Source organism: Ranitomeya imitator, chromosome 4 (assembly GCF_032444005.1).
Source record: "Ranitomeya imitator isolate aRanImi1 chromosome 4, aRanImi1.pri, whole genome shotgun sequence".
Lineage (NCBI taxonomy): Eukaryota > Metazoa > Chordata > Amphibia > Anura > Dendrobatidae > Ranitomeya > Ranitomeya imitator.
In genome coordinates this window covers 243468757-243481584 of record NC_091285.1, presented here as the reverse complement: position 1 = coordinate 243481584, position 12828 = coordinate 243468757, and positions in this window count along the sequence as shown.

Here is a 12828-nt window from a genome sequence, read left to right as displayed (position 1 = left end):
GAAGAAAGGAAGGTTCCCGGTTAGTACCAGGGCGCGTCAGAGGGTAAGTATTGCGATATTTTTTATTTTTATTCTTTATTTTACACTTAAATATGGATCCCAGGGCCTGAAGCAGAGTTTCCTCTCCTTCAGACCCTGAGAACCATTGGAAACCCAATGCACTGCATTGGGTTTCGGGTTTCGGCCGATCCCGACCCCGACTTTTTTATAGGATCGGCCGATTTCACAAAACCCGACTTTTGAAAAAGTCGGGTTTCGTGAAACCCGACCCGATCCTATAAAAGTAAAGGTCGCTCAACCCTACTGGTGATCACTGTATTACCTGTACACTATACACTATATACAGAGCTCCTGTGTATAATGTCACCGGTGATCACTGTATTACCTGCACATTGACATTGTATACAGAGCTTCTGTGTATAATGTCACTGGTGATCACTATATTACCTGTACACTGACACTATAGACAGAGCTCCTGTGTATGTCACCGGTGATCACTGTATTACCTGTACACAGACACTGCATACTAAGTACAGATCTCCTGTGTATAATGGCACTTAAGGTGATATTAGTAGGGTTGAGCGACTTTTAGTTTTTTAGGGTCGAGTCGGGTTTCGCGAAACCCGACTATCTCAACAGTCGAGTCGAGTTGCATCGGCCGATTATCGTGAAAAGTCGGGGATCGACCGAAACACGAAACCCAATGCAAGTCAATGGGGGAGCATAGTCAGCAGTGAGTGGAGGCCAGGAAAACATGTACAGTGCCCATTTTAATAGCAAAAACATCCATTCTTGTTACTGAAGCTTGTCAATCTTAATTTACCTTATAATAATAGTAAGGCATTGGAAATTGGGGGTCATTTGGCTAAAGTTGTGGGGGGTAGGGCTGGTTCAAGTATTTAGTGGGCCCAGGAAATCTGGACCACGTCACGGCAGTGGAGCAGGGAGAGGTAATTATTTCAACTTTGCAAGTGCTGTGATCCTGAGCAAGTAGGGTGGGCCCACTCGTTGGCATTGGCACTGGCACAGGGCCCCTCAAAGTACGGCGGTATGTTTGCACGGCGGGGGCGCCTCCCACCGGCAGCGACACTTTTGCGTACTATGAGGGGCCCTGTGCCAGTGACGTCGCCAACGATTATTCCCCCCCCCCACCTGATGAAGGAACCTGCACTTTCATCTGCACCTTCCTCTTTGTCCCCGTGTAAGGTGGTATGGTGGTGGTATGGTATGCGGGAAGAGGAACCTGACTTTCAGCAGGGTCACAATCTTGCTGTGTAGCGTGCACGGGGAATGTTGCGTTATGGGTCAATTTACCAGCAGACTCATCTATCACTGGCTGGGCAATGGGCAGGATGAGGAGGAAACACAGATATAGGCCCAAAGAATAAAGTGGGCTAAATGCAGTTCAAAATTAGTAACAGGACTAACCAGGGGGCATTGCTTTGTTCAGTGGAGGACAACTGTAATGAGAGGCTGACAAAGAGAGTAGGCCCAAATCAGTAAGTAGTCTAAATGCAGTTCAAAATTGGCAACAGTAGTAAACAGGCGGCACAGCTTTGTTCAGTGGAGGAGAACAGCAAGGAGCGGCAGACACCGATAGTAGGCCCCAACCCAACTGGTAGGCCAAATGCAGTCTAACATTAACAACTACTTAACGAGAGCCTGAAAATGGAATTTCAGGACAGGAAACCAGGAGAACAGCAAGAAGCGGCAGACACTGTTAGTAGGCCCCAACCCAACTAGTAGGCCAAATACAGTTGTTCCATTTAACAACTATTTAACAAGAGCCTGAAGATAGAAGCTATGGAGAGGCAACCTGGAGAACACCTTGGAGCGGAAGACACCGTCTCTACAACCCAGACCCAACTTGTAGGCCTAATGCAGTGTTGTTTCAACAACTACTTAACACGAGCATGAAGATTGAAGCTATGGAGAGGCAACCTGGAGAACACCTTGGAGCGGCAGACACCGTCTCTACAACCCAGACCCAACTTGTAGGCCTAATGCAGTGTTGTTTCAACAACTACTTAACACAACCATGAAGATTGAAGCTATGGAGAGGCAACCTGGAGAACACCTTGGAGCGGCAGACACCGTCTCTACAACCCAGACCCAACTTGTAGGCCTAATGCAGTGTTGTTTCAACAATTACTTAACACGAGCATGAAGATTGAAGCTATGGAGAGGCAACCTGGTGAACACCTTGGAGCGGCAGACACCGTTAGTAGGCCCTACCGAAGTAGTAGCCCCAATGCAGTTTTCAAATTCCTATAGGCTGAAAACCAGACTATTGACGCTCAGCTTTTTTCAGAGGAGAACAGCTGAATTGAGTGGCGCAGACAGACACAGGTAGTAGGCCTTAAACAAAAAATTTGGCTCAATGCAGTTTAAAAAAGGTTACAGGGGTACACAGGCAGCATTGCTCTGGTCAGTGGAGGACAATTTCAATTATGGACCGCAGACAGACTTAGTAAGCCTACAATTAAAAATAGGATGCTCTATGCAATTTAAAATAGGTTCCAGGGGTACACGGGCAGCTGTGGTGTGGTAAGTGGAGGACTATTGGAAGGAGGGACCGCAGACAGGCTTAGTAGGCCTAACATAACAAAAGTAGGCTGTAGGCACTTTAAAATAGCTTCCAGGGGTACACAGGCAGCAGTGGTGTGGTCAGTGGAGGACTATTGGAAGGAGGGACCGCAGACAGGCTTAGTAGGCCTAACATAACAAAAGTAGGCTGTAGGCACTTTAAAATAGGTTCCAGGGGTACACGACAGCATTGGTCTGGTCAGTGGAGGACTATTGGAAGGAGGGACTGCAGACAGGCTTAATAGGCCTAACATAACAAAAGTAGGCTGTAGGCACTTTAAAATAGGTTCCAGGGGTACACGGGCAGCAGTGGTGTGGTCAGTGGAGGACTATTGGAAGGAGGGACCGCAGACAGGCTTAGTAGGCCTAACATAACAAAAGTAGGCTGTAGGCACTTTAAGAAAGCTTCCAGGGGTACACGGGCAGCAGTGGTGTGGTCAGTGGAGGACTATTGGAAGGAGGGACCGCAGACAGGCTTAGTAGGCCTAACATAACAAAAGTAGGCTGTAGGCACTTTAAGAAAGCTTCCAGGGGTACACGGGCAGCAGTGGTGTGGTCAGTGGAGGACTATTGGAAGGAGGGACCGCAGACAGGCTTAATAGGCCTAACATAACAAAAGTAGGCTGTAGGCACTTTAAAATAGGTTCCAGGGGTACACGGGCAGCATTGGTCTGGTCAGTGGAGGACTATTGGAAGGAGGGACCGCAGACAGGCTTAGTAGGCCTAACATAACAAAAGTAGGCTGTAGGCACTTTAAAATAGCTTCCAGGGGTACACAGGCAGCAGTGGTCTGGTCAGTGGAGGACTATTGGAAGGAGGGACCGCAGACAGGCTTAGTAGGCCTAACATAACAAAAGTAGGCTGTAGGCACTTTAAGAAAGCTTCCAGGGGTACACGGGCAGCAGTGGTGTGGTCAGTGGAGGACTATTGGAAGGAGGGACCGCAGACAGGCTTAGTAGGCCTAACATAACAAAAGTAGGCTGTAGGCACTTTAAGAAAGCTTCCAGGGGTACACGGGCAGCAGTGGTGTGGTCAGTGGAGGACTATTGGAAGGAGGGACCGCAGACAGGCTTAATAGGCCTAACATAACAAAAGTAGGCTGTAGGCACTTTAAAATAGGTTCCAGGGGTACACGGGCAGCATTGGTCTGGTCAGTGGAGGACTATTGGAAGGAGGGACCGCAGACAGGCTTAGTAGGCCTAACATAACAAAAGTAGGCTGTAGGCACTTTAAAATAGCTTCCAGGGGTACACAGGCAGCAGTGGTCTGGTCAGTGGAGGACTATTGGAAGGAGGGACCGCAGACAGGCTTAGTAGGCCTAACATAACAAAAGTAGGCTGTAGGCACTTTAAAATAGGTTCCAGGGGTACACGACAGCATTGGTCTGGTCAGTGGAGGACTATTGGAAGGAGGGACTGCAGACAGGCTTAGTAGGCCTAACATAACAAAAGTAGGCTGTAGGCACTTTAAAATAGGTTCCAGGGGTACACGGGCAGCAGTGGTGTGGTCAGTGGAGGACTATTGGAAGGAGGGACCGCAGACAGGCTTAGTAGGCCTAACATAACAAAAGTAGGCTGTAGGCACTTTAAAATAGATTCCAGGGGTACACGGGCAGCATTGGTCTGGTCAGTGGAGGACTATTGGAAGGAGGGACCGCAGACAGGCTTAGTAGGCCTAACATAACAAAAGTAGGCTGTAGGCACTTTAAGAAAGCTTCCAGGGGTACACGGGCAGCAGTGGTGTGGTCAGTGGAGGACTATTGGAAGGAGGGACCGCAGACAGGCTTAATAGGCCTAACATAACAAAAGTAGGCTGTAGGCACTTTAAAATAGGTTCCAGGGGTACACGGGCAGCATTGGTCTGGTCATTGGAGGACTATTGGAAGGAGGGACCGCAGACAGGCTTAGTAGGCCTAACATAACAAAAGTAGGCTGTAGGCACTTTAAAATAGCTTCCAGGGGTACACGGGCAGCAGTGGTGTGGTCAGTGGAGGACTATTGGAAGGAGGGACCGCAGACAGGCTTAGTAGGCCTGACATAACAAGAGTAAGCTGTAGGCACTTTAAAATAGGTTCCAGGGGTACACGGGCAGCATTGGTCTGGTCAGTGGAGGACTATTGGAAGGAGGGACCGCAGACAGGCTTGTTGGCATATGCAACAGATTAGAACTTATTATAAGTGAAAGGAGGACTTTATACTAACCAGACAGCGGATGGCAATAGTGTGTAAAGTTATATACTTGCTGTAATGTGGGGAGGGAAGCTCTCAGTTGTTGGTTGTTTTCTTACTTCCTGTTTTGCTTTTCTTCATGAATGTGTTGTGTTCAGTGCACGGACTGTGTGACACTGAATTGTATCTCATGTTTATCCAGTATGAAGTAAATACTGTTTACTCAAGATATCTTGCTGATTGAAGCTCTCCTAAGTACAGCGGTGACTGCAGGAAGACGCACTCTGCAACCGGTTATGGGCCCAGGCACCCCAGACACTACAGGTCTGCACTACAAGCTCAGGCAGAAGGATCCTGGTTTATAGTCCAGATAACGGAGCACATAGATAAGCTCTGTAAACAGAAGGAACTAAATCCAGATACAGAATGACAGAGGAATTCACCATCCCAGGAGCTGGATATAATTGCAGAGAATTCACAGGACATACAGGAGAATATCTTCAGTACAACTCTCTATACAAGACTATATAAAGATGATGAGTAACACAGAACTGAAATTTACAGTAGCTAAACTGAATAGTGAAAATTATCAGTTATGGAAATTCAAAGTAGAGATGTTGTTATCTAAGGATGATCTATGGGAAGTAATTGTTAAGGTACCGTCTCACAGTGCCACTTTTGTCGCTACGACGGTACGATTCGTGACGTTCCAGCGATATCCATACGATATTGCTGTGCCTGACACGCAGCAGCGATCAGGGATCCTGCTGAGAATCGTACGTCGTAGCAGATCGTTTGGAACTTTCTTTCGTCGCTGGATCTCCCGCTGTCATCGCTGGATCGGTGTGTGTGACACCGATCTAGCGATGCGTTCGCTTGTAACCAGGGTAAACATCGGGTTACTAAGCGCAGGACCGCGCTTAGTAACCCGATGTTTACCCTGGTTACCAGCGTAAATGTAAAAAAAAAAAACAGTACATACTTACATTCCGGTGTCCGTCAGGTCCCTTGCCGTCTGCTTCCCTCACTCACTGACTGCCGGCCGTAAAGTGAAAGCAGAGCACAGCGGTGACGTCACCGCTGTGCTGTGCTTTCACTTTACGGCCGGCAGTCAGTGAGTGCGGGAAGCAGACGGCAAGGGACAGACACCGGAATGTAAGTATGTACTGTTTTTTTTTTTTTACGCTGGTAACCAGGGTAAACATCGGGTTACTAAGCGCGGTCCTGCGCTTAGTAACCCGATGTTTACCCTGGTTACCCGGGGACCTCGGCATCGTTGGTCGCTGGAGAGCTGTCTGTGTGACAGCTCTCCAGCGACCACACTACGACTTACCAACGATCACGGCCAGGTCGTATCGCTGGTCGTGATCGCAGGTAAATCGTATAGTGTGACAGTACCCTTACAGCAAGACCAGATCAAGATAATCAGACATGGGATAACAAGAATAGATAAGCTAAAGCCACCATTAGCTTATTAGTGGATGATGCTCAATTAATACATATAAGAAATGAAGAAACAGCTAAGGGAATGTGGGAAGCATTAAGAAAACTGTATGAAAGACCTAGCTTGAATCACAAGTTATTTTTATTAAGAAAACTGTACAGTATGAGATTGAGTGCAAATGACGATATGCAGAAGCACATATTCTCAATGATGGAAGTGATATCACAGCTAAGATCTATTGGTGAAGATTAGTGTTGAGCAATACCTTCCGATATCGGAAAGTATCGGTATCGGATTGGATCGGCCGATATTAAAAAAATATCGGATATCGCCGATACCGATACCCGATCCCAATGCAAGTCAATGGGACCAAAATATCGGAATTAAAATAAACCCTTTCTTTCCTTGTAGGTTCATTCTACATGAAGGAAAACAACTAAGAATAATGCAGGATGTATTTGGGGAGGTGGCGGAGACATTAAAGTCATAGAGGTTTAGCCCAATCAAATAGAATAGCATGTTTTTTTTTTTCTTAAAGACGTTCGGAGTGACAAAGATATTGACTATGTAAATATTTTTTTTATTTTGTCAGATATTGATGTTTCACTATTCCACGCCCTTCCCCTTCTTTTTTTTTTACTTTTCCCACACTTTCATCTTCATCATCATCAGCATCTTTGACATCAACTTCTTCTTCACCTTATTCATCTTCTTCTTCATCTTCTACCTATTTTTTTTGTTATTACATTCTTCATATTCATTTTATTCAACTATTATTATTCTTCCTATTCTACATATTCATTTTATTCAACTATTATTATTATTCCTATTCTACTTCTTCATCATATTCTCATTTGTGACAGGCATTCCCGTAGTTGTTATCTATAAAAGTTTGAAGATTACACCTTCCGTTCTGCCAGTCACAAAAGTTACATTTGTCCGCGTTCAGTTTGGCCTGCAGCATCAGGCTTTATCCAGGGGCACCACGAGGAGGAACGGACTCACCCCCATACACTGCTTAGCCTTCTTCTGCATATAATTTAGATAATATCTTTTGCTCTGATATTAAGTGTTATGCTTAATGTTCTTCTGCTCTTTGTTCTGCAGCCTCTTGTTCTTCTGCTTCTCGGTCTTCCATGTCGTCGTCTCCAGGGTCGTCGTCTCCAGGGTCGTCGTCTACGCCGTCGTCGTCTCCGCCGTCGTCGTCGTCATCGGGGTGGTCTTCCGGGTCGTTGACTTTAGGGTCTTCAACTTGGAAATGTAGCAGAAGGTACAAGAAGGCTGAGAAAATGCCAAGAACCAGCTGATGGAACTGGAACTCGGATGGCTACCCGAAGGTTCAAGAGCCTATGGAACTACCGAGGACCAGCTGACGTTACTGGAACCCGGTTACTAAGCAGGAGGTACCCGTGCTAAAAAGCACTACCAAGGACCGCCTGACGTTGGCGGAACTCAGATACCCAGAAGGAGGCACCTAAGCCAAAGGCTCTGCCCGGAACCAGCTGACGTTACTGGAACCAGAATGGGGAGCAGAAGGTACAAGAGCAAAAGACACTGCCGAGAACCAGCTGACGGTACTGGAACCCAGATGGGTAGCCGAAGGTCCAAGAGCCAATGGAACTACCGAGGACCAGCTGACGTTACTGGAACCCGGTTACTAAGCAGGAGGTACCCGTGCCTGAAAGCACTTCCAAGGACCACCTGACGTTGGTGGAACTTGGATACCCAGAAGGAGGCACCTAAGCCAAAGGCTCTGCCCGGAACCAGCTGACGGTACTGGAACCAGGATGGGGAGCAGAAGGTACAAGAGCAAAAGACACTGCCGAGAACCAGCTGACGGTGCTGGAACCAGGTGGTGGACCCGAAGGTCCACAGGAGAGGAGAGAACAGCTAGGCCGCGAGGCAGCCGCAGTTACCGAACCCCAACAGTCCTACAGGGGGAGCTTAGGCCTACTGGCACTACAGAACCAGCCTTGACTACCAATTCACGCAGCCCACATAGGAAGCTCCTAAACTGGAGGCACCCTGGAGTTGGCTAACTCGACCGCAACACGACGGGGCAACGCATAGGTGTCTCAGTGAGTTTGACAGTACCCGGAAACAGCTGACGGTGCTGGAACAAGGCTGGGCACGAGGGAGTACCCATGACAAAAACACTGCCGAGAACCAGCTGGCGGTGCTGGAACCCGGATGCGTTGCCCCAGTGTGCAAGAGCCAATGGCACGACCGAGGACCAGCTGACGGTGCTGGAACCCGGTTACTAAGCTGTAGGTGCCTGCGCTTAAAAGCACTACCAAGGACCGCCTGGCGTTGGCGGAACTTGGATACCCAGGAGGAGGCACCTAAGCCAAAGGCTCGGCCTGGAACCAGCTGACGGTACTGGAACCAGGTGGTGGACCCGAAGGTCCACAGGAGAGGAGAGAACAGCTAGGCCGCGAGGCAGCCGCAGTTACCGAACCCCAACAGTCCTACAGGGGGAGCTTGGCCTACTGGCACTACAGAACCAGCCTTGACTATCAATTCACGCAGCCCACATAGGAAGCTCCTAAACTGGAGGCACCCTGAAGTTGGCTAACTCGACCGCATTACGACGGGGCAACGCATAGGTGTCTCAGTGAGTTTGACAGTACCCGGACACAGCTGACGGTGCTGGAACCAGGCTGGGCACGAGGGAGTACCCGTGACAAAAACACTGCCGAGAACCAGCTGGCGGTGCTGGAACCCGGATGCGTTGCCCCAGTGTGCAAGAGCCAATGGCACGACCGAGGACCAGCTGACGGTGCTGGAACCCGGTTACTAAGCTGTAGGTGCCTGCGCTTAAAAGCACTACCAAGGACCGCCTGGCGTTGGCGGAACTCGGATACCCAGGAGGAGGCACCTAAGCCAAAGGCTCGGCCTGGAACCAGCTGACGGTGCTGGAACCAGGTGGTGGACCCGAAGGTCCACAGGAGAGGAGAGAACAGCTAGGCCGCGAGGCAGCCGCAGTTACCGAACCCCAACAGTCCTACAGGGGGAGCTTGGCCTACTGGCACTACAGAACCAGCCTTGACTACCAATTCACGCAGCCCACATAGGAAGCTCCTAAACTGGAGGCACCCTGGAGTTGGCTAACCCGACCACAACACGACGGGGCAAGCATAGGCGTCTCAGTGAGCTTGACACTACCCGGAAACAGCTGACGGTGCTGGAACCAGGCTGGGCACGAGGGAGTACCCGTGACAAAAACACTGCCGAGAACCAGCTGGCGGTGCTGGAACCCGGATGCGTTGCCTATTAAAGATTGTCTTCCTAGAGCCCCAAGTAGCGGTGTTGGAGCAAAGGGTAAGCAGGGGGAGCAGAGTGTAGGCCGAAGCCTGCACTGGAGGCAGCTTTGTGTCTGCGTTGCGTTTGCAGGACACTTTGCCGGCTACACAGTGGGGGAACAGCTGGTGTTGCTGAACCCCACTGACACAATGGCGGGTGTTTTTCTCTGTGCAGCTAGCACTTCCGGGCAAAAACTAGCGGTGTTAGAGCCCAGGGGCAGCAGGAGGAGGAGAGGAGCACAGTGTAGGCCGAAGCCTAGTTGAACCAATTTCAAAGGAAACCTTTAACCCCCCTCAGGTGTTACAAAGTACAAGAGACACACCTTGTGCAGTATTAATGCTGCACAAGTCAAAGGTTACTCTATTAATTTGTCTACTTGCACACGCTGAATGAAAGACGTACACAATTTAGCCCATTCTACAGTCAAACTGTAGTGGAGGCGTGACTTGTCTTTATAAGGAGACGCAGCACAGGTGTCCCAAATAACGCCTTGGTGCTTGGCGCAGCTTCCTGAGCGTTGTTATTTGCTGTACAGGAGTCTGCGCTCTTGTGTTATCCCTTGGCAATGCCCTGTTAGCGCTGCCTGTCTTATGACCTCATTTCATGTTGGCCGGTGCGGTTAACGATGGCCATAAATCCCAGACCCACAGTGCCTTTTCATAAAGTCACACTGCGGTGCTGGGATTCGTGGCCTTGAGCAGTAAATATTTTCGCCGTTCACACACGTCCTTACACCTGCTTCAGACTGGGCGGCCTCTGCTGATCCCTTCTCGCATGCCGCGGCCATGAGGCCGCACAGTCTGAAGAAGGCGGAAGGAGATGAGTTAAGACAGGCGAACATATGCACTGCTCGTGCCCATAAACCACACCCTCGCTGACAAAATAAATAAGAAACCGAGGAGCGTTGTTTCGAGCAGGGCGGACGCACAGGCGCAGCCAGCTAACCGATGATGCCAAAAGACGGGAAGCGCTACCAAGGGGGGTGCTGCGTATCATTAGAAAGGAAAGTCACACCTCAGGGACAGTGGAATGGTCTCAATGAGACACATTTTGTACGTGTTGAGTTCCACGTGGGCAAGTAGAAAAAGTCAGCCACCTTGTACAAATGCAGCAGTACTGCTGTACTAGGTGGCTGTTATACATAGAAACACCTGGGGGTGGGGGGCAGGCTTCCTTCAATTTCAGTTCAAGTGCCTGCGTGGCGTTTGCAGGTCACGTTGCCGGCTACACAGCAGGGGAACAGCTGGCGGTGCTGAACCCCACTAACACATTGGCTGGTGTTTTTCTCTGTGCAGCTAGCACTTCCGGGCAAAAACTAGAGGTGTTTGAGCCCAGGGTCAGCAGGAGGAGGAGAGGAGCAGAGTGTAGGCCGAAGCCTGCACTGGTGGCAGCTTTTGGTCGGTTGTGCCAGCGTGGCTTGTGCTGGACACGATGCCGGCTACACAGCAGGGGAACAGCTGGCGGTGCTGAACCACACTAACACATTGGCTGGTGTTTTTCTCTGTGTAGCTAGCACTTCCGGGTAAAAACTAGCGGTGTTAGAGCCCAGGGTCAGCAGGAGAAGGAGAGGAGCAGAGTGTAGGCCGAAGCCTAGTTGAACCAATTTCAAAGGTAACCTTTAACCCCCCCTCAGGTGTTGCAAGGTACAAGAGCCACACCTTGTGCAGCATTAATGCTGCACAAGTAAAAGGTTGCTCTCTTAATTTTGCTCCTTGCACACGCTGAATAAAACATGTACACTATTTATCCCATTATACTGTCAAACAGTAGTGGAGGTGTGACTTGTCTTTTTAAGAAGACGCAGCACAGGTGTCAAAATTTACACCTAGGTGCTGGTCGCAGATTCCTGAGCGTTGTTATTTGCAGTACAGTAGTCTGCGCTCTTGTGTTATCCCTTGGCAATACCCTGTTAGCGCAGCCCGTGTTATGACCTCATTTCATGTTGGCCGGTGCGGTTCACGATGGCCATAAATCCCAGACCCACAGTGCCTTTTCATAAAGTCACACTGCGGTGCTGGGATTCGTGGCCTTGTGCAGTAAATATGTTTGCCGCTCACACATGTCCTTACACCTGCTTCAGACTGGGTGGCCTCAGCTGATCCCTTATCGCCTGCCACGGCCATGAGACCGCACAGTCTGAAGAAGGCGGAAGGAGGGGAGTGAAGACAGGCGAAGATATGCACTGCTCGTGCCCATCAATCACACCCTCGCAGTCAAAATAGATCAGACAACGAGGGGCATTGTGTCGGGCAGGGCGGACGCACAGGCACAGCCAGCCAACCAATGATGTCAGAAGACGGGCAGCGCTAACAATGGGGGTGCTGCGTGTCATTAAAAAGGAAAGTCACCTCAGGGACATTGTAATGGTCTGTAATGAGACACATTTAGTACGTGTTTAATTAAACGTGGGCAAGGAGAAAAAGTCAGCCACCTTGTACAAATGCAGCAGTACTGCTGTACAAGGTGGCTGTTATACATAGAAACACCTGGGGGTGTGGGGGCTGGTTCCCTTTAATTTCAGTTCAGGTGCCTGCATGGCGTTTGCAGGACCCGTTGCCAGCTACACAGCAGGGGAACAGCTGGCGGTGCTGAACTCCACTGACACATTGACTGGTGTTTTTCTCTGTGCAGCTAGCACGTCCGGGCAAAAACTGGCGGTGTTAGAGCCCAGGGTCAGCAGGAGGAGGAGAGGAGCAAAGTGTAGGCCGAGGCCCGCACTGTTGGCAGCTTTTGGTCTGTTGTGCCAGCGTGGCTTGTGCTGGACACGATGCCGGCTACACAGCAGGGGAACAGCTGGCGGTGCTGAACCCAACTAACACATTGACTGGTGTTTTTCTCTGTGCAGCTAGCACTTCCAGGCTACAACTGGCGGTGTTATAGCCCAGGGGTAGCAGGAGGAGGAGAGGAGCAGAGTGTAGGCCGAAGCCTGCACTGGTGGCAGCTTTTGGTCTGTTGTGCCAGCGTGGCTTGTGCTGGACACGATGCCGGCTACACAGCAGGGGAACAGCTGGCGGTGCTGAACCCCACTAACACACTGGCTGGTGTTTTTCTCTGTGCAGCTAGCACTTCCAGGCAAAAACTAGCGGTGTTAGAGCCCAGGGTCAGCAGGAGGAGGAGAGGAGCAGAGTGTAGGCCGAAGCCTAGTTGATCCAATTTCAAAAGTTACTTTTAACCCCCCCTCAGGTGTTGCAAGGTACAAGAGCCACACCTTGTGCAGCATTAATGCTGCACAAGTAAAAGGTTGCTCTCTTAATTTTGCTCCTTGCACACGCTGAATAAAACACGTACACTATTTAGCCCATTATACTGTCAAACAGTAGTGGAGGC